General features: G+C 46.3%; 1 protein-coding gene across 5 annotated transcripts in view; it reads right to left on the bottom strand.

The window, feature by feature from the left end:
• The window catches only part of plcb1 (phospholipase C beta 1), a 1,044,484-nt gene that overhangs the window by 283,139 nt on the left and 734,203 nt on the right, over positions 1 to 27,142 (bottom strand). The gene's annotated exons all lie outside the window — the stretch shown is intronic.

Here is a 27,142-nt window from a genome sequence, read left to right as displayed (position 1 = left end):
AATTTGGGTGGCCTGGTTAGTGTAGTGGTTAGTGCAATGCTATTACAGTGCCAGTGATCAGGTCGAATCCAGCGTTGTTTGTAATGAGTTTGTATGTTCTCCCCTTGACCTGCATTGGTTTCTGGTTTCCTCCCACCCTCCAAAAATATGCAGGGATTGTAGGTTAATTAGTTATTTTGGGGGCATGGGCTTGTGGGCTGGAAAGGCCTGTTACTGTGCAGTATGACTACATTTATAAATTTAATTTAATGTGAACTTAAGTTACCTACAAACCAGTACCACCATTGAAAAACTTTGTTTTTTTGTTTTCTTGCTAGCAGTATAAGTGAGTTTTTAATTGGAGATGAGGAGAGTAAAACTTAATTTATTGCTTCACAAATTATTTGGCCCCAAAAATAGTCACTTTATGTCAGCACATTGTGCTTCTCCAACAGAGAAAGGACCGAAAATTTAACAAATTATGGACTTCCCTAATTTTAGCTTTTACCATAATCAAATGTGCTCCAATCTTTATTGAACCGCCTGCATAATGCCCAAAAGGTTCATTGAAAATTGTTGTATGTGCTTCCTGGTTTAATGAGATAATTCTTTCATGAAGTGGGTCCTTCAGCTGGCAGAATTGTATTGCAGGTTTTGGGTGCAGATATACCTTGGCACAGGAGTGGGAAGAAGGAAATCTCCCCATGGACGTCACATCATTGTGCCTTTGCAAGTGCTGTTTTGGTCAGTGACACGTGCCATTGCTGCACAGCTAATGACACATTCTGTGTTGTTGGTAGGACTGGAACATCAAAAAGTGAAGTCCTGAACATGATATAGTCACTGATAACTCTCACTGGGAATTCAAGAGAAATCACTCAAAGTATGGTGAGAGTTTGGACCTCACAATTGCAAGAATTTCCAAGGCAAACAGGTTAGAAGCTTTCAAGAGGAAGTTACAGACGAAATGATTGTGACAGATATGGCCTGTTTCCGCACTGTAAACTGTTATATGGAGATTATATGGAGTTGGAGGGGAAGTACAGAAAGGAGAGGTGAGACAGAAATGAGGAAGGAAAGAAAGGAGAGGGAGGGACAGAAAAGAAAGGGGGATAGAAAGGAGAGGGAGAACAGAAAGGAGATAGGGGGCATAAAGAAGGGGAGGGAGAGAAAGGAGGGGGGGGGAACACAAAGGAAAGGGGCACAGAATGGAGAGAGGAGGAACTGAAAGAGAGGGGAGAGATGGAAGGGAAAGGAAGGGACAGATAGGAGGGATACAGAAAGGAGAGATGAGGGACAGAAAAGAGAGAGAGGGACAGAAAGAGAGGGGAGGGAGAAATGGAATTGTGGGTTACAGGAAGGTGAGAGAAGGTACAGAATTCTCTCAGAGTTGAATGAAAAGTGACTAGTGAAACATTCTTCTGGAGGATGTACAAGTTGAACCAAATAGTCCTTTTGGTGATGTGGTTTTTACTGTGTACAGCTAAAATGAACGCTCTAGAATTTAGCAAGAGCAAAGTTCCAATGATTAGTTAATCACATAAACCATTAGTTGCTGCCAAGGCCTTGAACCAGAATGAGGGTTCTATTTTGTCCCTTTTCTTCTTCCCTGATGCAGGATTGGCCACTTGTGGGCACAAGTGATGCAGAGGGAGGGAGACATTGGGGCCCAGTATCTGGGGTTGGTGGGAGAAATTTCAGTAGGAGATGAATAGCTGTCTCAACCTTGAGTGAGTAGTTGGCACTTTGAGCTTATGGGCAATTTGTCATCTTGATTTGGGAATTGGACGGGAAGTATTCTGGAATTCTGAGCTGGGCAGTGAAGAAATAATTGGCAAAGGAATTTTTAGGAATGGGGGATATTGGGAAAGATGGGAGAAGAAAATCAGGAGATTTTCAGAGAGCAAGGTACATCCACATCCCAAAGATAGGTGTGTAAGATTGGCTGGTACATTTATTGTAGTGGTTGGTGCAAAGCTATTACAGTGCCAGCAACCTGGGTTTGAATCTACTACTATTTATAATGAGTTTTTATGTTCTCCTTCTGCCTGCATGGGTTTCCTCCAGGTGCTCCAGTTTCTTTCTATGTTCCAAAGACCTATGGTGTTAGTGGGTTAATTGGTCACATGGGTATATTTGGGAGGTGTGGACTCATGGGCCGGAAGGGCCTGTTACCATATCCCTAAATTAAATTAAATTTTGAGATCCATCACTAGGGACAGCCAGCACCTCATTTCAGATTTCACATTTATTGTCAGAGCACATACACGACATCACATAAAACCCTGAGATTCCTTTTTACTGCGGGCGTGGCAGAATTACCACTAATTGGTAGTGAAAAAAAAAACTTGTAATCAATCTAAAGAACTGAAAACAAATAACAAATGTAAACAAACTGACTGTGCAATACAGGGAGAGCGATAAAAATCAATAATGTGCACAAGTAAGAGTCCTTAAATTAGTCCCTGATTGACTTTGTTGTTGAGGAGTCTGATGGAAGTGGGGTAGCATTGGCCAATACCATAGGAGATCTCTTTAAGATACAATGAGGAACGTTTCAGGAAGACATCAGAGGTATTGGTAAGTTTTTTACATAGAGGGTAAGAAGTGCCTGGAAAGCATTGCTGGTGGTGATGGTGGAGGTTTGTAAAATAGGGACATGCAAAATATTCTGAGGTAGGCACGCAGATGTAAGGAAAATGGAGTGTTGTAGGTTAGACTGGTGGTAGAGTAGGTTTATAATTATATGGATTGGTATATCACTGTTTTATGTTCTTTGTGCAGGTTGGCAGGTTACATTGGCCCAGATATGCAGGTGATTGTTGGAATTTGGGAGAAATGTTGAGAATGTGGAGAGAATAAAAACAGGGGAAGTGCAAATGGCTGGCCAAGGGTCAGCACAGACAAAGTGGGCTGAATGGCCTGTTTTGTTGCTGCAACTCAGCACTTGGGTCAGGAAGGGAGCTGGATATCAGGATTATTGAGGAGTACTTTCAATGCAGGAGCAGTGATGGGGCAGAAGCCTGATGATGTTGGTGAGCAGTTTACAACTGTGATCAATAGAAGCACTTAAAATTCGGTCAGCCCATACAAGTTCAGGAAGTACAGGACTGAAATTGATAAAGGTCATTAGGAAAGCAAAGAAAAAGCACAAAAATATACAGACAAGGAAAATCAACAAAATTAAAGTTGTTTTTGATTGACATAATAACTCAGGAAGACTGAGTCTTCCTTTGGAAGACTACACAAAAGAGTCTGGAAAAACAACCAACTGAAAAACCTCACAAAGATAAGCGTATACAGAGCCGTTGTCATACCCACACTCCTGTTCGGCTCCGAATCATGGGTCCTCTACCGGCACCACCTACGGCTCCTAGAACGCTTCCACCAGCGTTGTCTCCGCTCCATCCTCAACATCCATTGGAGCGCTCACACCCCTAACGTCGAGGTACTCGAGATGGCAGAGGTCGACAGCATCGAGTCCACGCTGCTGAAGATCCAGCTGCGCTGGATGGGTCACGTCTCCAGAATGGAGGACCATCGCCTTCCCAAGATCGTATTATATGGCGAGCTCTCCACTGGCCACCGTGACAGAGGTGCACCAAAGAAAAGGTACAAGGACTGCCTAAAGAAATCTCTTGGTGCCTGCCACATTGACCACCGCCAGTGGGCTGATAACGCCTCAAACCGTGCATCTTGGCGCCTCACAGTTTGGCGGGCAGCAGCCTCCTTTGAAGAAGACCGCAGAGCCCACCTCACTGACAAAAGGCAAAGGAGGAAAAACCCAACACCCAACCCCAACCAACCAATTTTCCCTTGCAACCGCTGCAATCGTGTCTGCCTGTCCCGCATCGGACTGGTCAGCCACAAACGAGCCTGCAGCTGACGTGGACTTTTTACCCCCTCCATAAATCTTCGTCCGCGAAGCCAAGCCAAAGAAAAGAATAACTCAGGAAAGTGAGGTGGTGGTGGGGGACTATTAGAGATCCAAAAGCAATCTGTGTGTGGAGCTGGAGGGTGTGGATAATGCTCATGTGCACCTTCAGTGAAGTGAGCAGTGTAAAAATGTAGTTGAGTAGACGTGCACGATCCCTTCCTGGCCCTGGTGCTGAGTTGCAGCACTGAAACAGGCCATTCAGCCCACTTTGTCCATGCTGACCCTCAACCATCCAATTGTGGGCCAGGGCTAAGTGTATAAATCACAGAATCTGGATAAATCAGGTGGCACAGTTGCACCACGCCTTTATATCAGGACTGGGGTTTGAATCTCACGCTGTCTGTAAGGAGTTCGTACGTTCTCCCCACTTCTGCATGGCTTTTTCCAAGGTGTTCTGGTTTCCTCCCACTGTTCAAAATGTACTGGATGTAATTGGCTGATGGGCTGAAAAGGCCTGTTATTGTGCTCTATGCCTAAATGAAAAGAAAATTAAAGATTTAAATTTCAAAATGTAAATTATATCCATTATTGTTAAAAAAAAGTAAGAAATGTCAATGACTCTGCCTGTCATTTTTCAATCATCCCTAACTAACCAGAGATCTGGGGGATTGCTGATGGACCAGCATTTTAAAAGGGAAGAGGGAGCAAACAAAGTAATTGTAGGACATTAGTAGTATTGGAATCACGTACAAGGAGCTATGTGACCCTTTGTGGAACAAAAATCACAATCAATCATGGAGTGGATTTGTTATATCTGACTAATCAATTAATTTTTGAACCCATTAAGAAGGAAGGATAATCTTTGATGTGTTTTTTTTAATTTAGAGATACAGCATGGTAACAGGCCCTTCTGCCCATGAGCCATGAGTCCGTGCTGGCCAAATGCACCAATTAACCTACAAACCCCATGGCTTTTAGCAAGACTCTTGATAAGGTCCCACATCACAGGCTGATCGAAGATATAACTGCCTATGGGATCCATGGTACAAGGTCAAAAAAGATACAAAAACATTCAATGTTAAGAAGTAAAGTGAAAGGTGTTTTGGCAATGTGGGGTATCACAAAGCTCAGCATTCAGATATTTTGTAAATGCACGTCAACGATTTAGATGCACACAATACAGAAGTTTGCAGATGATGCAAAAATTGGCCCAGTGTAGAATGATACAGATGATCTGGTTAGTTGGAAGTTACAAAGGAACCTAATCCAGAGAAATGTGAGATGGTGGATTGAGGAAAGCGCAACATGGAAAATGGACAGATATTGAACAGTAAGGAGGAACAAGGGGAGCTGAGACTGTCTAAAAGGTAGCAGGATAGGACAAGAGGGTGGCATGGGATGCATTCCTTAATTAGTCATGGGCATACAATGCAAGAGCAGAGAGGCAGTGACAATGATTATCAGACTGCAGCTTTGGCACTATGTATGGTGGTGGTCACCGAGTTAAAGCATGCATGTCATAACACTGGAGGTGCTGCAGAGGAGATTAACAAGGATGTTGCTAGGATTGAAACAGCAGTCATGAAGAAACATTGGACAGGCTGGATTGGACTCATTCTCCCACATCCCTTGAACAGAAGCCCCCCCCCCCCCCCAAAATAACCTCAAGCTACCATCTCATGTCCTCACCCTCAATAATTTATCCTCTGATCTCATCACCTCCAGTCATCTCCCTTCCACTCCCTCCAACCTTATTATTTCCCAACCCCACAGTGCCAGTTCTACCTCCTACCCAACATCCTTAAATCTAATTATCCCGGTAGACCCATTGTTTATACTGAACTGGTATCCGGTTACCTTGACTCCAACTTTCCCCCCTATCCAGTCCTTCCCCATTTCCATTTGAGGTACTTCACATGCCCTCCATCACTTCAACAACTTCCAATTCTCTGAACTTGACTGTGTCATCTTCACTATGGATATCCAATCACTATACACCTCCATTCCCCCATACTGAAGGCCATAAAAACCTTTATTTTCTACTCCATGGACCCAAGCATTTCCTCTCCATCACCACCATCCTCCAGTTAGTAGAACATCACCCTCAATAACTTATTTGAATCATCTTACTTTCTGCAAGTCAAAGGGGTAGCCATGGGTACCCACATAGGCCTGAGCTACATCTGCTTTTTTTGTTGACTATGTGGAACAGTCAAGGCTCCTCAACTCTTCCTCCGCTTCATTGATGACTATATCTGTTCTGCTTCATGTACCCATGATGAGCTCATTGACTTTATCCTCCTTATCGGCAACTTCCACCCTGACCTCAAATTCACTTGGTCCATCTCTAGCAACACCGTTCCCTTTCTTGATCTCTCTGTCTCTATCTCGGGAGACAATCTCTCGACAGACATTTTCTACAAACTCACCAACTCCCGCAGCTACCTCGACTACACCTCTTCCCACCATTTCCCTTTCTTGCAATTCCTCCATTTCCATTGCGTCTGCTCCCAGGATGAGGTCTTCCATGCGAGATCATTTGGAGATGACCCCCTTCTTCAAAAAACTTGGCTTCCCCTCTACTACCATCAACTCAGCCCTCACCTGCATATCCTCCATTACCCACATATCTGCCCTTGCCCCCTCGACCCCCACACACAATAAGGACAGGATTCCCCTTGTCCTCACCTACCAACCCACCAGCCTCATAATGATCCACCTTTCACTCAAAACTGTTAGCATGGTGGGATAGACTGATCGACATCATTTACACTCAAGTAAAAAAAGAATTCCTGGCAAACTGCTGCAATATTATTGTTTCTAATATGAAACTAAAATCCCTCAGAGTGATATGAGGACAGAGGACTGCAAGAGGTTGCAATAAAATATTTTACTTAGTATTTTAATTATAAACATTATTCATTAGATTGTTTGCTTCGTAAGCCAAGAGAAAGGATTACAAAATCAAGAAACTCAAAAGCACGAGGTTTGAATTCGAAAGCAGCACCTACTGGGTGGTTTAGACTGTGTGTCATTTTTCTGCAGGATATTGACTGACAGTCCAGATGCCTGTGAGAACTGACAAGGAATATTAGAGTTTTCACAGTGAGGAAGGTTTGTTGAATGGTTTGACAGATTCTGCTGTAAGCCTAATTCATTCACAGCTTTCTGTCATTCTCGACCATTGCAAATGGAATCAGAGAAAATAGATGGCTGATCATGTAACCTCAGTACCCTATTCCTGGTTTCTCTCCATCCCTCTCAATCTCTTTAGCCATAAGGACCATATCCAGCACCCTTCTGAGTATATAAAATGCACTTCCCTCATCATCTTTCCACAAGTTCACACTCTTTAATTGAAGAATTTTCTCTTCATCTCAATTCTATATGGTTTCATCCCTTATTCTGGATTTTCCTCCCTTATTCTAGTTGTAACTGCATCTAGCCTGTCTCGCCCTGCCAAAATTTGAGATGTCTCAATAACATGAAAGGGGAACGTATACTATTAATGGCAGAAACATTTAAATCATTGATGTACAGAGGCATCTTGAGGTTCAGGTCCATTGATCCATGAAAGCAGTTACACAAGTAGTCAGGATGGTAAAGAAAGTGAAACTCAAAAGCCTGCAGGTGCTGTGAATGTTGTAAAAACACATCAAAATGCTGGAGGAACTCAGCTGGTCTTTTCAGCATCCATGGGAGACAAAGATATATTGCCAACACTTCTGGCCTGAACCCTTCTTCAAGGAATAAGCTGGCAGTAAAGTAGGCAGCATGCATCAATATCGACTTGTCCAATTTTGGTTAAGCGCCTTCCCTGGTCTCTCTCTTTCTTCATCCATCTATCTCTCTTTCTCCAGCTCCCTATCCCCTTCTTTCTCCTACCAGAGAACTACCATTCTTAGCCCTCTGCCCTCTCCCCATAATTTCTCACCTTCGTCCTCTTCTACCCTCCTACTTATAACCATCTGCGATAGTACAGGATGCTACCACCACTGTATATATTTGTATATATTTACATATAGTGCTAGTGATTGGATGAGAGCCATAGCCACGCCTACTGGCAGGTCATAAAGGGCTGCCTCTAACCAGACCCAGGACAGTCTGGACTGGTCGACCTCGATGTACTACGCTCCAATCTTTTGTTAATAAAAGCCTTGGTTTGAGTCAACAAGTCTTTGAGTTATTCGACATGCTGCACCATCTATTATTTCTTACCTGCTAATCTATGCTGTTCACCCTACCCCCTACCTCCACTGTCCCCACATTTTTTTATTTGGGAGTCTGCCTGATTTTTGGCACACCTGAAGAAGGGCTCAGGCCTGAAACATAGTTTTCCCTTTACTCCCCATGGATGCTGCATGACCTGTTGAATGGAGGGGTGGGGGTCAATTTGGGAGATCTGGAAACGGAGCTGGAAACCACTCGACACTAGATGGCGGTGGAGTTAAATAGGCAGGAAGGACAATTGGCTGTGGAACCCAGTCTAGGTAAGTACATGGCCGCAGAGCTTGAAAGCAGAAAAAAAGTTTCTCCAGCACTTTTCTGTGTATTACACATGGTAATGCGTGCCTTCAGTGGGCAGTACATTGAGTATAAAACGAAGGAGGTTGTGGCTGAAGAGTGCGTTGCCATCAAAGCCTGGCTCAAATTGCCAAGAATTCTGAGCAACATTAAGTCAGTAATGGTCTGGGTTTATGATTCAGTAAAAAGAATGTTAGATTTTAAGATGTTTAAACAGATTCACTATTTCTATTTAGTGGCTCAGGCCTTTTCTGTTAGTGAGCTATCTTTCTCTAGGATCTGGAGTCTGGCTGTACTGTACTTGCAAAGAAATTGGACCCATTTGCATTTGAAGGAGCAACAATCATTTCTGTTGGAAGGCTCTCGAACCTGCAACATTGAAAGTATCTGTTCACAGAGGGTGCCTGGTCTGCAGAGTTTTTCTTGCATTTCCAGTACCAGCAGGGTGTTCTGTTTTATTTCCATTTTCGGCAGGACCTGGCCTCCATTGGGAGATTGGAACAATGTCCCAGCGAACTGATAATCTCGTCAACACAACACCAACTGCCTGACCGAAAATTGGAGCAAAAGATGTTGTCTGATGTTTGAGCTGAAGAGCCAACTCCAAATTGCAAGTAAAGATAATTGATGGCAATATTTTCTTGGAGTTTGTGTTTGGACTCAGAATTTCCACAAAACTACCTGCTTTCGATAGTTGAATTATTGAAACCCTATGGGAATAAGTATGTAGGTTTTAAGCTATAAATCTAGTGCATTTGAAGTAAAAATAAATCAATAAGGTTGGAAAACCAATGAAACCATTTTAATTTAATGCTGAACGTTTGATGAGGCTCCAAAATAAATATCACTGGGCTACATCCTAATCTTATTGAACTCCAACATCTTTTATACAAATTTATTATGCGTGAGGCTTCATCAAAATGCCTTGACTGTGAGATTTTTATCTCTCACTCATTAAACTCAAACAATTGAGAGAAGAACATGCCAAACCAGGCTCCTATGGCAATCTCGTTAATCCCTCACACAGATCCAATACTGATCTATGCAACTTGATTCAACATGATTATTTTCCTTAAATTGAATTTACAATGAAGCAAGGTGAGAACAGAGGTTGTAATAAGTCTTTAAAGTAAACTGTTGACACACAGCCTGTTGTGTTCAGAGCTCATAGGCGTTTACAAACTTGGGCTGCTCGGGACCCGTGTATCCTACCAACGTAGCGGGCAATTTAAGGGTGCATCCGCCCTTTTGGTGACGTGGGGAGTCACGTATCATGCACTCACTGCATCGCTGGAAGCTCTGCAGGGAATCCCCTGTTCCCTGTGTTGGCCTCCAAAAGATAAGTGGCCGGGGCAAGCATGAAATTGGGGTGGAAGGGGGCGCTGTTAAAGTTGGGGTGAGTGCGGAATCATAACGCTGTTGGAGCAGGGGGGATAATGCTGTCATGGCTGGGGGAGGGGGAGCAATACTGTTGGGCTAGTGGGCAAATGCTGTTAGGCCAGTGGGGAGTGGAATGGGCTATCAGGGGTGTGGAGAGGGTGGCAGGGAACCTTACCCATAATCCCTCATGCTGCTGGAACTTCTCTGGCGTTCCAGCAGCGTGGGGGATTATAGGTAAGGAAGATTGCCTTTGCACGCAAGCACTGATGTGATTTTCTACCCAGGCAGCCATGATCACTTACAATTGACCAGCAGTAGTTACAGGGTGCATGCACATGGGTCGGCAATCCACCTCCGAGGTTGCTTGCCTACCCGTGCAGTTTTTAAAAAATTTTACCCACCAATTGGCCTGTACACAGGTAGAAAACCTGTAAAATTGGCAGGTTGAACTTGTGTTACAATCCAATTTGTAAACCCCTAATGTTTGGCATCAGTCTCTCTTCTTGTATTCCAATCCCAGAGAAAAGAAAATGGATGTGGTTGGAATCTGGACCTACCACCTGAGACTGTGGTGCTGCAAAGTCTCTGGTCTCTGTCTCCACCATGTCTTCATTGGTCTCAGGGTCTAAAAGATACTTCCTCAAGTCCTCTCCTCACCTCTTACTCCTCAGTATAAACCTCTGCTTCCGATCTTAGACATGTCTACCTTGGGTTGAAGTTTCCTACTAGCCACTCTCCTCTATGTATCCCATCACTCTGTGGGTCAGGTTTCCCGCAGCCTGCTCTGCCCAATGAAGATGCAGCATCTCCTCATGCATGGGACATTCCATTCCTACTGAAGCCTCTCCAGTGCAATCATTTCCATCTGAGTGTGGCAGCCAAAACTGCATGCAATATTCCAGCTGCGACTGAACCAATATTTTATAAAAGTGCACCAAGACCTCCCTGCCCTTCTTGGTTTCGTATAAGCTAAAAGACAATTGCTGCTCCTACCTTCAGCTTCCTCATTGTTCCCTTGGGCTTTACCTTTCATGCTCCATATCCCACCCTTATTTGTTCACAAAATGCATCACTTCACACTTATCAAGATTAAATTCCATCTGTCCCATTGCCAAACCAAACTTAACAGCTGTCCAGCTCCACGTCAACGACATTAAGAACATCCATAGCAACATCAGCAAGTACTCTGACAATATTTGGACAAGGCAGAGTGTCTATGAACCATGTGCTAGCAAATGAGATCAGTATAGATAGGCGGAGACAAGAGACTGCAGATACAGGAATCTGGAGCAAAGGACAAATTACTGGAGGAACTTGATGCTTCGGGAGGAATCTGTGGAGGGAAACAAAGGGTTGAGAGTTTGGGTCACCTCCAGCACTGTTTTTTTTTTGCAGTTATTTTGGGACAAAATAACTGATTTTAAGTATGTATGGCAAATGAGAGACAACAGAATTAAAGGAACCTTTGTACACCTGGTTCAATCTGCACTTTCTTAAAATATATAATAAATGATAAACAAATACATAACAGACAATCTCAGTGAAAATGTGCAAAGATGGTTGGTATGTGGGTTGGTAGAAAATGGAGCTTGAGCTGCCCATGATCTGGATGTGGTGGTGACGAAGTGGGGGGAAACATTCCGTGCTGCTGTCTGATGGGCTTGACAAGATTTGCCACTCCCCATCATTTTGCCAAATCAGGAAACAATTATGGCAAGTGTAAGTAAAAGTGAAAACTGACAGGAAGTTCCATCTTTAAAAGGAGAATCTGCAGATGCTGGGGTCAAGTGCAATACCCAAAAGTGCTGGAGAAACTCAGCAGGTCACACAGCATCCAAAAGAAGTAAAGGGTACCCAACATTTCAAGCCTGAGTCCTTCATCAAGACATTAGTTAAAAAAAAAACAGGCAGGTACCCGAATAAAAAGGTGAAGGGTGTGGTGAGGGTGGGAGAAGAGGAGAGGAGAGAGGAAGGGGCAGGAGTAGGAAAACTATAATATGCTGGAGAAACTCAGCAGGAAGTAAGCCTCTGCTTTCCCTCTCATTCAACTAAAAACCGAGGGCAGCAGATGACGTGGAAACACATCCACTCAAAACATCCCCTCTCCCTCTCCCATCATATCTAAACAGAAATAAACTAGCTTTGCTTTAGATGTATCTTCCAATGTACAGCTTCATTAAAAGTGCTGTCTGACATACAAAGCAAGTATCAGGTCTGGCCATCATGAGCTGGAACAGCAGCTCAGTTCCACAGGCTGCAGAATATCAGGAACAGCGAGAAAGGAAGAATGTTTTTGAGTGCCAGCTCCAAAAAAGCAGGAGAAAGGTCTTTGATGATGGATCCTGGACCTAAAATATGATTTGTTTCTCTTTCTGCGGATGTTGGCTGACTTGTCAACTCTCAAAATACTGGTATTTTCCATTTTCTAATTCACCTCTGCAGCATTTGTGTTTTTAGTTTTATTTTCAGCACCACGAGCCCACACAAGATAAGAAAGCACCTCTGTCACAAATCTTGGATCTCTCCCTCCCCAAGTTCACCTCAGGAACAGCTTTCCCAGAAGGACAGCAGTGGTTCCAGCTCACCACTGCATTTCAACAGAAAGTAAAGGTTGGAATTGCTGCCCTCGCGATGATACCTGGATTCCCACTCCCCAAAATATAAAGGAACTTGAAGGGCATCTTTTTTTTTATATACAGAGTGTTATATAATCAGGATAATGTGAACTATTTTGTAACTGCCGAAGAATACACCCTTCTCACTGTAGTGCATCACTTTGGGGCGTATGTATATGCATATATGATGGGTGAACAGTTTCCTGTGATGGTGGAAGACATCAATAAGTAAAATCTCTGCTGTAATTTCAATCTTGAATTTGTAAGTTATTTAAGAAGCCTCCCAAGAAACACCGAGACATAACAAGAATAAAACCATGCAATTGATTGCAAGTCACTGAAATATGAAGGAAAAGAAAAGAAAAAAACATTACTGGAAAACAATGGCTAGAGCAATAACAGTTCACCCAGTGAGGAACTGGGAGGCTGAAAACATTTCTGAATCGTTTAAAAAGTTTCAGCAGAAGTGCAATTTGTCATTCAAAAGCTATTTTAAAAATGCAACAGCAGAGAAGGTCAGCTATATATTTCTCTAGACAGGGGAGCGAGGCCTTGACTTACTTAATAGCTGGGAGCTTAGAGGTGAAGAAAAATGATCCAGAGCAGATATTTGCAAAATTTGCTTCTCACCTTGAACCCAGGTCTAATCATAGAATTAAACACAATGAATTTCAAGGCTTAATGCAAGAGACTGATGAAACTGTTGATCACTTCCTCACTAGGCTAAACATTGTTGCTGCTGTATGTTCTATGTGGTAGATGCAGATGGACCAGCAATTCTAGGTCTGGAAAGCTGCCAGGAGTTGCAGTTGATCTCTGTCAATTATGAGATTCAAACGAAGAAGATATCCAAAAGCATCAACAGAAACACACAACAAAAAGAGGAAATGATTTCCATAGAAGTACCTGCCAGGCCATGGCACACAGTAGGAGCAGACTTGTCCACCAAGAATCAAGACTGGCATTTAATAGTAACGTGTTACGACAATAAGTTTCCATTTGTCAGAAGGGTGAAAGACCTGAGAGCATCAACTATCACCTCAGAAATGAGAGTGCCGCTTGCTGAACAAGAAATACTTGAGCAGGTAATATGTGACAATGGAACACAGTTGACATCACAAGAATTCAGAAAGCTCGCTGCAGAGTATGGGTTTGTTATCACTACATTATTCCCACATTACCCCAAAGAGCATTGAAAGACAAGTGCAAACTGTGAAATGCACACTAGTTAAATGTCACAAAACAAAAGAAGACCCATACTTAGCTTTTCTATCACTATGAGCAACATCTTTAAGGGCTGACATAAAGTCCCCGGCAGAACTTTTAAATGGCAGGAGATACAAAACAATTCTGCCAAGCAAATTGCACCCTCCAGAAGACCAGGAGGAAACCAGAAGAAGACTGGTTGACACATAACAAGAAGGATGCCAGCATTAATACAAGCATGCACAAACATTGCCAGAACTCTTGAGAAGACAGCATGTGCATATTCAAGAGCTGATATTGAAAACATGGACACTAGCAAAGATCATCAGAGAAGGTGAGACACCAAGATCATACATTGTTGAGACAGACTCTGGCAATCAGCTGAGCAGGAACAGAATTCACATCCAAGATGTGATGAAGCAAAAGTCTTTAATACCAGCAAAGTCTGCAACACCAATATCAAGTGAGGTATCAAGTGAAGTGACCACAACCACTAATACCGAAACATCAACACAGCAGTTGTCAGATGAAGCACACAAGCTACATTACCTACACGTGTGCCAGCAACACAGAGCCCAACAGTCACAGCCAAATCCACAAGATGGTGAAAGAACATACTGCCAACAGTGTGATATCGATAAGAATTATTTAAAAATACTTGTGTAAATAAACTAGTGTACAAGTTCAGTTACTTAAGTTGCACTGGAAAGAAAATTATAAAGAACACTCGAGAAGGAGGGATGTTATATAGTCAAGATAATGTGAACTATTTTGTAACCACATAAGAACATGCCTTTCTCACTGTAGTAACTGTAGTGCACCACCGTGGGGTGTATATGTACATATATATGTGAGTGTATGAATAGATTTTTTGTGATGGGGAAGACATCAGTAAGTAAAATCTCTTCTGTTATTTGAACCTTGCATCTCTAAGTTATTTAGGAAGTCTCCCAAGTAACTCCAGAGACATAACACAGAAGGGGGTGGGTGTATGGAATGACTGCCAGAGAAGGTGGTTGAGGGGGAGTACCATTGCAATGCTAAAGAAAAAATGGACTGATATATGGAAAGGATGGGTTCAGAAGGATATAGGACAAATGCAGGCACGAATGCAGGTGGCACATTTTGGTCGGCATGGACAAATTTGGCTGAAAGGCCTGTTTCCAAGCTGTATGACTCTAAAGATCTTAAATGAAAAGATTGAAAGATTGAAAAAAAACTATAAGGTGTTTTTCAATTGATGAAGAGAAATAAAACTGATTATTTCTCACGTGTCAACCCATGGTACTGGAAATTTTGGAACCTGGACCATGCTTGGTTGTTTGACTTCAAACAAGATCAGAGACCCATGACAACTGGTGTGGGAGAAGAACTTATACCTACTTGGCCCCAAATTAACAATACAAAGGACGATCTGTTTTTAGACAGTGTGTGACAACATGACTAGACTTAACTAACACTCCACACATAATCACAGACCTCAAAATTTGTTGATTGGATTCACATGGGAAAAGCATTCAGGTGGGATTATCAATAAGCTCTTCCTTGCCAAGGTCAGTTTCTTCAAAATCAGCAAAGAAAACTCGAGCAATGAACAAAGCACCGGAGGAACTCAACAGGTCAAGCAGCATCCATTGAAGGCAATTTCAGGCTACAACCCTTCATCAGGAATGAACCAGTGACTATCTATTGCCTTCCACAGATGGTAGTTCTTGATGGCAGTGTTGAAGATACTCTGTGCTGGATGGAAAGGGTATTCTATAATTCCTTGAGCCCTACTTAGACAATGCTCCCAGTAAATTGTCAATAGAGGTAAAAGAGACTGCGGTGATCCTCTCAGCTGTTTTAAATGAAATCCTCTGTATAGACCTGGGCTGATGCTTTTCAGCTACCATACCACGTGATGATGCAGTCAGATTAGGACACTCTTAATTATGCTCCTATCAAAGGCTGTCCACATGAGGGCTCTCTCTTCCATCTTTTCCAATGTGGCCTGAACAATGAGATCTGGGCAGCTAACTGCAGGACAAGAAAGGGATGATGGATGTTTTCTGCCTGTTCCCTGATATGCTATCGACATAGACCAGTCAAGTATTATACCAATACAGGGCTTTTATTAACAGACTAGAACTGGCCAGTGGGAAAGCATCTCCATCTGTTATACCAGTAGGGTGGAGTATCTCTATAGCCATAGCCAATAGCAAGCGGTCAGTATAATGCACCCCCTATTACATCATCACATTCACCCCACCCCTGGCAGAGGGGATCATCGCCCCTAGCTCCAGCCCCTGGAGGGCACAGATCCTCATGGTCAGAGGGGCAGGCAAGCCCTGGATAGTGATCAACTATAGCCAAACCATCAACTGCTTCACCCAGTTGGATGCATATCCACTACCCCGGATCGCCAACTTAGTCACTAAGGTCACGCAATATAAAGTTTTTTCGACCATTGACCTCAAGTCGGCTTACTATTGACTTCCCCTCTGTCCGAGCAATTGAATCTACACGGGATTCGAGGCCGACGGCAAACTATTCCACTTCCTGCGGGTGCCTTTCGGTGTGACTATTGGTGTCTCTGCTTTTCAGAGAGTATGGTGGAGGAGCACAAGCTGACAGCAACGTTCCTATATCTTGACAATGTCACCATCTGCAGCCATGATCAGAATGACCACGATGCTAATCTCACCAAGTTCTTATGTACGGCCAAGTCCCTCAACTTGACGTACAATAAGGACAAGTGCTTGTTCAATATGGATCACCTGACCCTCCTCGGATGCATTGTGGCACATGGTGTCATTGCCCCGGACCCCGACCTCATGCGACCACACATGGAGCTCCCAGTCCCAAACACCCTACTAAAGAGGTGCCTGGGGCTGTTTTCCTACTACGCACGATGGGTGCCCAACTATGCTGATAAAGCCCACCCCCAAATTAAATCCACTACTTTCCCATTATCGGCAGAAGCCCAGGCTGCGTTTCACCAGATCTGAGGAGGCATCGCTAAGGTCACGATGCATGCCATAGATGAATCCGTCCCCTTCCAGGTGGAGAGCGATGCCTCCGACTTCGCACTGGCCACCTCACTGAACCAGGCAGGCAGGCCGGTAGTATTTTTCTCCCGCACCCTGCACGGACCCGAACTTCGGCACTCTTCTGTCGAGAAGGAGGCACAAGCAGGTGTTGAGGTGCACACTGGTGACATTACCTGGCCAGTAAAAGATTTACCCTGCTGACAGACCAGAGGGCAGTGGCCTTCATGTTCAATACAAAACAACGTGGTAAAATAAAAAATGACATGATTACAATATATTGTATCAGCCGGGTAAACTCAACAATCCCCCGGATGCCTTATCCCAAGGAATGTGCGCCAGCGCGCATCTCGACTGTCTCCAGGCCCTTCATGTCAATCTGTGACACCCCGGAGTCACGAGGCTGTGCCACTTCTATAAGACTTGGAACCTCCCGTACTCCGTTGAGGATGTCCGGATCATGACCAGACGCTGCCAGAACTGCGCCGAATGTAAGCCACAGTTCTACTGGCCAGAAAAGGCACACCTCATTAAGGCCACACGGCCCTTTGAATGACTCAGTGTCGATTTCAAGGGCCCTCTCCCAACACCTACTTCCTGATGGTGGTGGATGAATTCTCCAGGTTTCCCTTTGCTATTCCCTACCCGGATATGACCTCAACGACGGTTATCAAGATGCTACGCAGCATTTTCTCCCTGTTCGGGTACCCTGACTATATTCATAGCGAACGGGGGTCCTCGCTCATGAGTGAGGAGCTTCGACAGTACTTCCTAGCCACCAGCAGGACCACCAGCTACAACCCCAGGGGTAATGGCCAGGTGGAAAGGGAGAACACCACTGTCTGGAAGGCGTTGCTCCTGGCCCTCAGGTCTAAGAACATGCCAGTGTCCCGCTAACAGCACATTTTGTCCTAGGCTTGCCACGTCATTCGGTCATTGCTATGCACTGCTACTAACACCTTCATGGATGCCTCTTTGCTTTCCCAAGGAGATCGGCGAAGGGATAATCCATCCCTCCTTGGTTGGCAACCCCTGGGCTGGTCCTGCTATGGAAATATGTCAGGGCCATAAGACAGACCCTCTGATGGAAGTGGGGCACCTCATTCATGCCAACCCCCAATACATGTTCATGAGGTATCCTGATGGCCACGAGGACGCTGTTCTGATCTGAGACCTGGTGAGGGCTGGAAACTCTGAAACGGCCCTACCGGCCACCAACCAGACTGCAGATCGGATCGCACTGCACAGGAGCACAACTCTGGTGTCCGAGCTGTCTGTCTCTCCGCCGGACCTCCAGGAGTCCATCCCCCGTGAGACAGCGGACCTCCCACCCCCCTGGGAATCCCCCGCCAACACCTTGACCCTGATGATTCCTGCTTTGGACTCTCCTGCGACGGCCCCCTCTTCGGAGGAGCAACGCATGGACACACGGCCCCCTCGGCGGTCCGGCGGAAGGAGGAAGTCACCCGTGTGACTAAACCTCTAGTCTGAGGGAGCGACCGCCTGCCTGTCCAACCCCCCCTGTTTTTTTTCTTCTCTCTCTCGTGATTGTTTCCGGTGGTTCTATTTAAAAAGAGGGGGTGAATGTAATGATATGGTTGTATGTACAGGCTGGCCTGCCCCCCCCCCCCCGATGACATCCTCTCCTAGACTCCTCCCTTGACTCCTCCCATGTGACCCAGGCCATCAAGGTTGAGTCCCCGCTTCCTCTCCTCATTTTCCCTAACCTTGACCCGGGCCAGCAGTCTTGTGTATAATAAAGCCTATCATTCTCCTCAGTCTTTGTCTCTGTAATTATTGGGGCAACTGGTAGCACCCAACATAAGGGTAGGTGGCTTGCAAATTATGAGCATCTATAAGTTTATCCGTCTCCCTTTGGAAAATGGATACACTGTTGGTAACTCCAAAAGGAATTCTTTTAAACTGGAGAAGTTTGCCATCTGCCTCAAAAGCAATAAATTACCTTTCATCTTTGTAAATAGGTACCTGATGATAAGCTGATTTCAGATCAATTGTGGAATATATTTTGTTCTGTGCAATCTGGTTTACCATGTCTGAGATACAAGGCAAGGGATAAGCATCCATTTGCGTAAACCTGTTTACAGTTTGGCTGTAGTCCACAACCATTATAGCTTCAGCACACCAAGGACTTGTAATGGGTTCGATGATTTTTTTCTTTCAATAAATATCTAACCTGGTCTTTAATAAAGAATTTGTCCTCTTTGCTACGGTTCCTACTCTTTGTAGCTATATGCTTACAATCTGGGGTTAGATTGTAAAAAGACATGGAGGTTTAATCTTTAGAGTCGATAACCCGCTTCTTGGGGTACCGTGATCGATGGTAATGGGCCGTTAAATGCCAATATGATACTTTTCATCTGGCTTTGGAAATCTAACCCTAAAATCATCGGATTGCACAGGCCGGGGAGCATGTGCAATTTGAAGTCTGTATATTAATTTCCTTGTACCTTCAGGGTTATTTTACAACAATTTGTAGCATCTTGTTTTAGTCCAGAACAAGCCATAGAAATTCTGCGCTTAGATGGATATAAGGTAAGATTCAGTGCATTAGTGGTTATAGGATGAATATAGCTGTCAGTACTGCCTGAATCAAACAGGCTCCCAATTTACCTCCACCTTCATTGTGGAATGCTTCAGGTCATGGGGTCCACCTTGATTAATCATCATGGACGCTAGAATAGGGTCTCCCCATGCTGGCGACCTGTCAGAGTTGGCCTTGTCACTGGCTGTTCCACTTAAGATTTCAGAAGAAGTAGAAGGGGAAGAGATAGAAGAGCTAGATGAATCATTGGTTCTCCAGGTCAACATGGCAGTGTTGTGGCTGCGCCCTTACTTGAACGCTTCTTCTTCTTCTTCTTCTTACTCTTCAACTCACGACGTGAGCTAGGCGAGGACTCTCACGCCCGGCAGGCTCTGGCCCAGTGCCCTCGCTTCCCGCAGTTGGCACAATTGGCTTGCCCTATGGAGCACTGAGAACGAACATGTAGCATCTTTTATGCTGCGGTTTAGTGGAGCTCAGCAGTGGATCGTCACCGTGGGTGGGATTTGGGGCTGCTGTTTCAGCACCTATCTTTTTCTCAAGGGCTTTAGCACTTTGTAGTGCAGACTTAAGGATCTTCGCTCATTGTAGAGCTGCATTAAGGTCAGGCCCGGGGTCTCCAGTAAACGTTGCCTTATGTACCCTGACCCCAATCCACTTATGAATGCGTCCAGCATCAAGGATTCTTGGTGGGCTTCAGATGTGACAGCAGCACAAGCACAGACTCTGGATAGCGAGCACAAAAGCATCTTCTTCGCTCTCTCCATCTTGTTATTTTCAAGTGTGAAGTTGATGTCTTGTGAACGAGGGGTTTTGTGACATTTCATAATATGTTGGGAGGAGATTTATTGCATTCTGGTAGAAAACTATCTCTCTAACCACAGAGTAGGGTACTTCTCCGAAAAGGGCCGCAAGATGGTCTATTTTCGCCGCGTATTGCACAACATTGTTCACTCGCATGTAGGCTTCAAAACACTGGAGCCAGTGGTGAAAGTTTCTCCAGCTCAGGTGGCATCTTGATCTACCTTGAGTCTCCCAGGTTTCAGGAAAATATCCATGATTGCTAGTCTGTTAATAAAATTGATATGCCATAGACATGGACCAGTCAAGTATTTTACCAATACAAGGCTTTTATTAACAGACTAGAACCACCTCTAAACTGGCCAGTGGGAAAGCATCTCCATCTGTTATACTAGTAGGGTGGAGTATCTCTACAGCCATAGACAATAGCAAGCAGTCAGTATAATACATCCCCACCCCCCCACTACATCATCACCTCCCCTCCTTTTACCTTTCTCTCTCCCCCATTTTCACCTGTCTTGCTGGAGTGATCAATTGGGTGCATCTGATATCTCACCCGAGTTGCCTTCGCCATGTGCGAGCATTGGTCTGCAAGTCCTAAGGGAAGCTTACATTCATTTGAAAAATAAGATACCAAGACCACCATATGATGAAAAAGTAAGAGATTCTTAATATCGCTCTCCAGACTGAGATATACTGAGGCCAATTCTAACATCTTTATGCTATATCTTTGGCAAGTGTTCCTTCTTTTAGGGCACAGTTTCTTTCATCATAACCTTATTTATTTATTTTTTTCTAAGGATACACCACAGTAATAGGCTCTTCCAGCCCACAAGTCGACACTGCCCCATTTAACCCTTGTGACCACTTAACCTACTAACCCACTACATCTTTAGAGTGTGAGAGGAAATTGGAGCTCCGGTGGAAACACATGTGGACAGCGTTAGATTCAAACCCAGATTGCTGTCACTTTTATAGTAATGCTATATTTTTAAAACACAATATTTTTTTTTAGTTAAGAACATTAAGTGAAAAAAAGATATGGAATGGAAAAAACCCCACCTCATCCCTGACCTTTTGCACGTCTGCGCATCCCTTTGAGATCAATAACCTGTCAGGTCTAACCTGGCTTCAGTTCAGAAATCTTATACTGAGTATGATTGTCAGGAGCTTAACAAGACCCTGCTCCACTGAGGAAGCATTTCAAAAAATACCACGCTCAAGGTCGACAAGTAGCTTCAGGGCTTTTCCTTCTGATTACAGAAAAGTCTTGTTCTGAGCCCTGCTGGCATTTAAACTAGTTATTCTAGACAAAGCACCACTTGTCAGAAGTTCTGCACCAATATAAATCTTAAGAACCTGATAACCATTAAATAATTCTTCCTAGCAACTCAGTACAGAAATCTGGTGTGGGTATTCCTGATTCACTCATCCAGGAAATGAGGAGAGTCTTGCTGCAGAGATAGGGAATCGGCTACCATTCAACCCTTAGCCACACAAAAGAGATCTCTGTGGAATAATGCACAAGCTGCTCTGTACTTCAAGAGGAAAATCTAGACTCTGACCTCTTTCATTTCGTCACAAAGCTCTTGTGATATAAGCTTTTGAAGACGCCGGTGCACAGATCATTCTCCCCTTTCTGCACCAGTCAGCTGTGGCCCTCAACCATCAGTGATCAAGCACCTGAACAACACACAACTGAACACCAGGCACTGCAATCAGTTAATTGCATTCACACCTTTGAATCAGAAGGTTCAGGTGCTACTCAAGAGACATGAGTGCAACAATCTCAGCTGACACTCCAGTGCACATTGTGTTACCAGAGGTATTAACTGAGACTGACAACAAAAGGAAAGGCTCTGCCTGCTCTCCCTGGAGAATGGAAATGATCCTGCTGTGGCGGCTCACCACAAGGCAGGCGAACCGACCCTGCTTGTAAGCCTCGCGACGGGGCAGCCGTCCAAAATGGCGCTGTCGGGGGGTTTCCCATCCTTCCAGCTTGGAGCTCAGAAACCCACACTTGGGGACCACGTGATGTCCGGATGATGTCAGCATGTTCCAGCGCGGTTCTCAGCCAGGTCTGGGCTGGGAGTATAAGTGCAGCCCAGCAGCCTGCAATAAATTAGTCTAGTCTGCTCACTGAGCTCAGCCCATCTGGTTGCGTGTGTTATTGCAGGAGCAGAGTAGCCGCCGCTACAATTGGTGACCCTGACTGGTTCAAACATCTTTGAACCCATCATGAGCGAGCCTGGGATCAGCGCTATAGCTGTGAAACTTCCTGAATTCTGGGTTCAGGAGCCAGAGACCGGCATGTGGAGGCCCAGTTTCACCTCTGCCAGATTTCGTCCGACATGACCAAATTCTACCATGTGGTTGCCGCCCTGGACCAGGCCACCGCCAGACGCGTGCTGAACCTTGTTCAGCACCCACCTGCCGAGGACAAGAACAAGACCATCAAACGAGAGTTTACCGGGTCCCTCGGACTATCCAGACACCACCGTGCCACTTGGGTGCTGCACCTCAACACCCTGGGGACAGGACCCCGATGGAACTGATGGACGAGATGCTCGCGCACATGGGTAAGCACACCAACTGCCCACTTTTCGAGCGCTTCTTTCATGAGAGCTTCACCGACCTGAGGAAGGTCGCTCAGAAGGCCCAAGAGCTATGGCTCGCACGATTCTGTGGTCCAGCAGGTCATTAGGCATGGGCACAGGCATGACCATGCCAAGCCCGCCCTTAGCACTGCAGTAGAGCACCCGTCCCCTGCAGGGGCCCCCAAGAGCATAACCAAGGCCACAGCATCTGCTTTAGACCTCTGCTTCTACCACCAGCACTGGGGAGCCAAGGCTCAGGTGTCGTCAGCCCTGCTCGTTCCAGGGAAACGACCAGGCCAGCTGTTGTTAATGGTTGCGGCGGCTGGTCAAGGACGCAGCCTTCTCTACCTGCGGGACTCAGTCAGCGGCTGGCGGTTCCTCGTTAACATTGGAGCCCAGATTAGCGTCATACCGGCCATGGCCATCGAATCCAGGAACCGACCTCATGGACCTCCCCTCGGTGCAGCCAACGCAATGGCAATCTGGAACTGTGGAGACAAGAGAGTCCACTTCCAGATTGGCCAACGAAATTTCGTGTTTAGGTTCACCGTCTCGTCCCTCCCGACTGCCATCCTGTGTGCAGACTTCCTCCTCGCCCATGGGCTTCTGGTGAACATTCAAGGTGGACGCCTAGTGGATGCCCGTAGCTTCCAGGCCGTTCGCCTTGATGTCTCCTGCTTGGAGAAACTGCAGATGGCCATGATCAGCATGCCCAGAGATGAGTTCCAGCAGATCCTGGATGAGTTCCTGACACTCCTCAAGCCACAGTTCTCTGCTGCCTCGCCGCATCACGGGATGTTCCACCACATCCCCACCCAGGGGTTGCCGGTTCACGCCAAGGCACATCGACTCCTGCCTGACAAGCTCCAGGTAGCGAAGGAGGAGTTTTCGCACCTGTTGGAGCTGGGGATCATTCGGCTTGCCACTCCACCTGGTCCCGAAAGCCTCCAGTGGCTGGTGTCCTTGCGAAGACTATCAACGGCTCAACGAGGCAACTGTTCCTGACTGTTACCCCATCCCTCACATCCAGGACTTTACGTCCAACCTGCACAGCACGAGGGTCTTCTCCAAGGTTGACCTGGTGCACAGATATCACCAGATCCCAGTGCATCCTGAGGACATACCCAAGACGGCCATCATCACCCCCTTTGGCCTGTTCAAATTCCTGCCCATGCCGTTCGGGCTCAAGAACGCCTCTCAGACCTTCCAGCGCCTCATGGACTTGGTGGGCAGGGACTTGGATTTCATCTTTATTTATTTGAATGACATACTTGTCGCCAGCAAGGACTGGGCACAACACATAGCCCACCTATGTGCCCTTTTCTCCCGGCTGGCCGACTTCGGCCTTACCATCAACCCAGCCAAGTGCCAGTTCGGGAATGAGTCCATGCAGTTCCTGGGCCATAGCATCATGGCCGAAGGAGCTATGCCTGCCGTTGTGAAGGTTGCCGCCATCAGGGAGTTCTCACCCCCGAACAGCCTCAAAGGGCTGCAGGAGTTCACGGGAATGGTCAACTTTTACAACCACTTCATCCCGGGAGCTGCGTGCATCATGCAGCCGCTGTTCGCCCTCATCGCAGCCAAGCACAAGATGCTGGCTTGGAACTCAGAAGCCTGCACCGCATTTGAGGCCACCAAGGACACCCTCACAAAGGCCGCCATGCTTGGCCACCTGCACACCGACCTGCATATGGCACTCTCTGTCGATGCCTCTGCCACCGCCGTTGGTGCCATCCTAGAACAGGTGAATGGGCATTGGAAGCCATTGGCATTCTTCAGCCGCCTGCTCCACCCTTCGGAACACAAGTATAGTGCCTTCGACCGCGAATTATTGAGCATGTACCTGGTGGTGCGGCATTTCCGCTATTTTTTGGAGGGGAGAACTTTTACTATCTTCACCGACCACAAACCCCTCACCCAGGCACTCGTGATGGCAAAGGATCCCTGGTTGGCTCGCCAGCAGTGTCACCTCTCCTTTGTGTCAGAGTTTACCACCGACATTCAGCACAAGGCGGGGAAGGACAATGTGGTTGCCAATGCACTCTTGCGACCGGGCATTTGTGCGCTGATGCCTGGCCTCGACTTTGACCAGCTTGCCCGGGACCAGGAAGTTGATGAGGAGACGAGGGCATTCAAGACCGCCATCACTGGCCTGCAGTTCCGAGACATCCAGACGCCGAGCGGTGAAGGCACCATCCTGTGCGATATCTCCTTGGGCACCCTGCGGCCAGTGGTTTCACAGCAGTGGCGCAGGTAGGTCTTCCATCACATCCACGACCTTTCACATCCGTCCATCAGGTCCATGGTCCGGATAGAGGTAGAACGGTTTGTATGGCATGGCTGCGGAAGCAGATCGCAGGCTGGGTCAGAACATGCACCCATTGCCAGATGTCCAAGGTTCACAGGCACACCAAGGCGCCCGTACAGGAGTTTGAGCACGTCTGGGAACGGTTCAGCCACATTCATGTGGACATCGTCAGGACCTTACCCATTTCCCGGGGCAACTGTTACCTGTTTACGTTGGTGGACTGCACCACTTGCTGGCCTGAGGCGATCCCGATGCCAGATGCCTCCACCAACTCCTGCTCCCGAGCCCTGTTGCATGGCTGGGTTGCCCAGTTCGGCGTCCCGGCTCACCTCACCAGCGATCGGGGCACCCGGTTCACATCTGCACTCTGGGCATAGCTCACCAACAGGTTGGGGATACAGCTACACCGCACCATGACCTACCACCCGCAGGTCAATGGACTGGTCAGACATCTGCACTGCCACCTTAAGTTGGCGATCATGACCCGCCTCACCGGTCCCGACTGGATGGACAAACTATCTTGGGTGCTCCTGGGCATCCGCTCCACTCCCAAGGAAGATCTGCAGGCATTATCAGCTGAGCTGGTCTACGGTGCACCGCTGGCACTACCTGGTGAGTTCGTCACTGCACTTCACAATCCCCAGTGGTTGCCACATGAACTACTTCCTCACCTCAGGGCACGCTTGGACTCCTTCGAACCCCCACCGCCACCCAATCATGGCACCCGCCCGACTCACTTTCCTGGCGAGCTGCTTTCCACGGATTTGTTTTCGTTCGGCGGGGCCCGACCGCGGCACATCTGCAGCGACCGTACGAGGGGTCGTACAGGGTTATACAGCGTTCCGGCTCGATTTTCATGCTGGACTTGAGCGGCAGGCATGAGTTGTTTACCATGGACAGGCTGAAGCCAGGGCACCTCAATCCCACTGAGCCCGCGGTCATTGCCCAGCCCAAGAAGCGAGGCTGCCCGGCAAAAAAGGACATTGGCGCCGGTTCTGGGGGGGGGGGGGTGCTGTGTGGCGGCTCACCACAAGGCAGGCGAACTGGCCCTGCTTGTAAGCCATGTGGCAGGGCAGCCGGCCAAAATGGTGCCATCGGGGGTTTCCCTTCCTTCCAGCTCGGGGCTCAGAAATTCGCGCTTGGGGACCACATGACGTCCGGATGACGTTAGTGCCCTCCAGTGCGGTTCTCAGCCAGGTCCGGGCTGGGAGTATAAGTGCAGCCCAGCAGCCTGCAATAAACTAGTCTAGTCTGCTCACTGAGCTCAACCCGTCTGGTTGCGTGTGTTATTGCAGGAGCAGTGTAACCACTGATACATTGCAATACTTTTTTATGAAGAGTGGGAAGAACATTATCCTTGGAGTCCCACAGCTGTTATTTCTTCCTCAGTCAATCTCATCAACCCAGATTGGCAGGTCATTATCATCTCACAAAGTTTGGAGAATTTTGTACAGACAATATTGGTAATGTCTTTCCAGCGCCTTGAGGTGCCTGCTGCAGGGAGCCAAAGTCTGAGAAGCAGAAGGGAAGAGAGAGTTCACTGTGGCCTGATGGACCAGATATCTGCCTTCGCCAAAAGATGATTCCTGAGCTGTGGTTCTGTGCACGCACACCTGAGTGCATGTGATGCGCTGGAATGCTGTCAACTGGCACATTCCAGGCTGCGGCTGTACATGCTGAGGGACACACTGAGGTTTGATGCAGCTAACGTGAGTGCACTGTGGGGAAGTCCTTTCTTATTTGGGCATTGAGAGGCTGAGACCGAGGGGAGTAACGACAAGGCACCACAGTGGTGGTAATGGTATAAATGTACCTTGATGGAAATGCATAGATATGAAACTATGACTGGGAAGAGACTTTGAATTGTTTTGCCTTTGTAAATAATTTATTATGAATAAAAGTCCACTAAAATGTGTTTGAACATGTGGGTTTTGGGTGAAAATAAGAGAATATGAATTAGTGGTGTTCACGTGAGTGAACGGGTCTAGAGAAATAACAGATCACCACTTGCTATCCCATTATTTCTGTACTTCTAATGAGCTGTGAAATAAAACCGGGTACTACTATAATTCACATCCTCGATGCCAAATTTCAGTTCAGGTCAGGTTTAGATTACATCAGAGCACTTTGTTATATCAACACTATGTCCTAATTGTTGTTCTCTCAAACAATTAGCTAACTCGCATCTGGTTTCAGATATTACATCGAGATAACACAACAAGGAATGAGATTCCAAACACTGCATGGCATGTTGAGAGGACAATTT

The sequence above is a fragment of the Narcine bancroftii genome, chromosome 4, assembly GCF_036971445.1.
Source record: "Narcine bancroftii isolate sNarBan1 chromosome 4, sNarBan1.hap1, whole genome shotgun sequence".
In the NCBI taxonomy this organism is placed as follows: Eukaryota; Metazoa; Chordata; class Chondrichthyes; order Torpediniformes; family Narcinidae; genus Narcine; species Narcine bancroftii.
The sequence above is the reverse complement of the archived record's forward strand: the minus strand, read 5'-3'. Positions and strand labels throughout refer to the sequence as shown.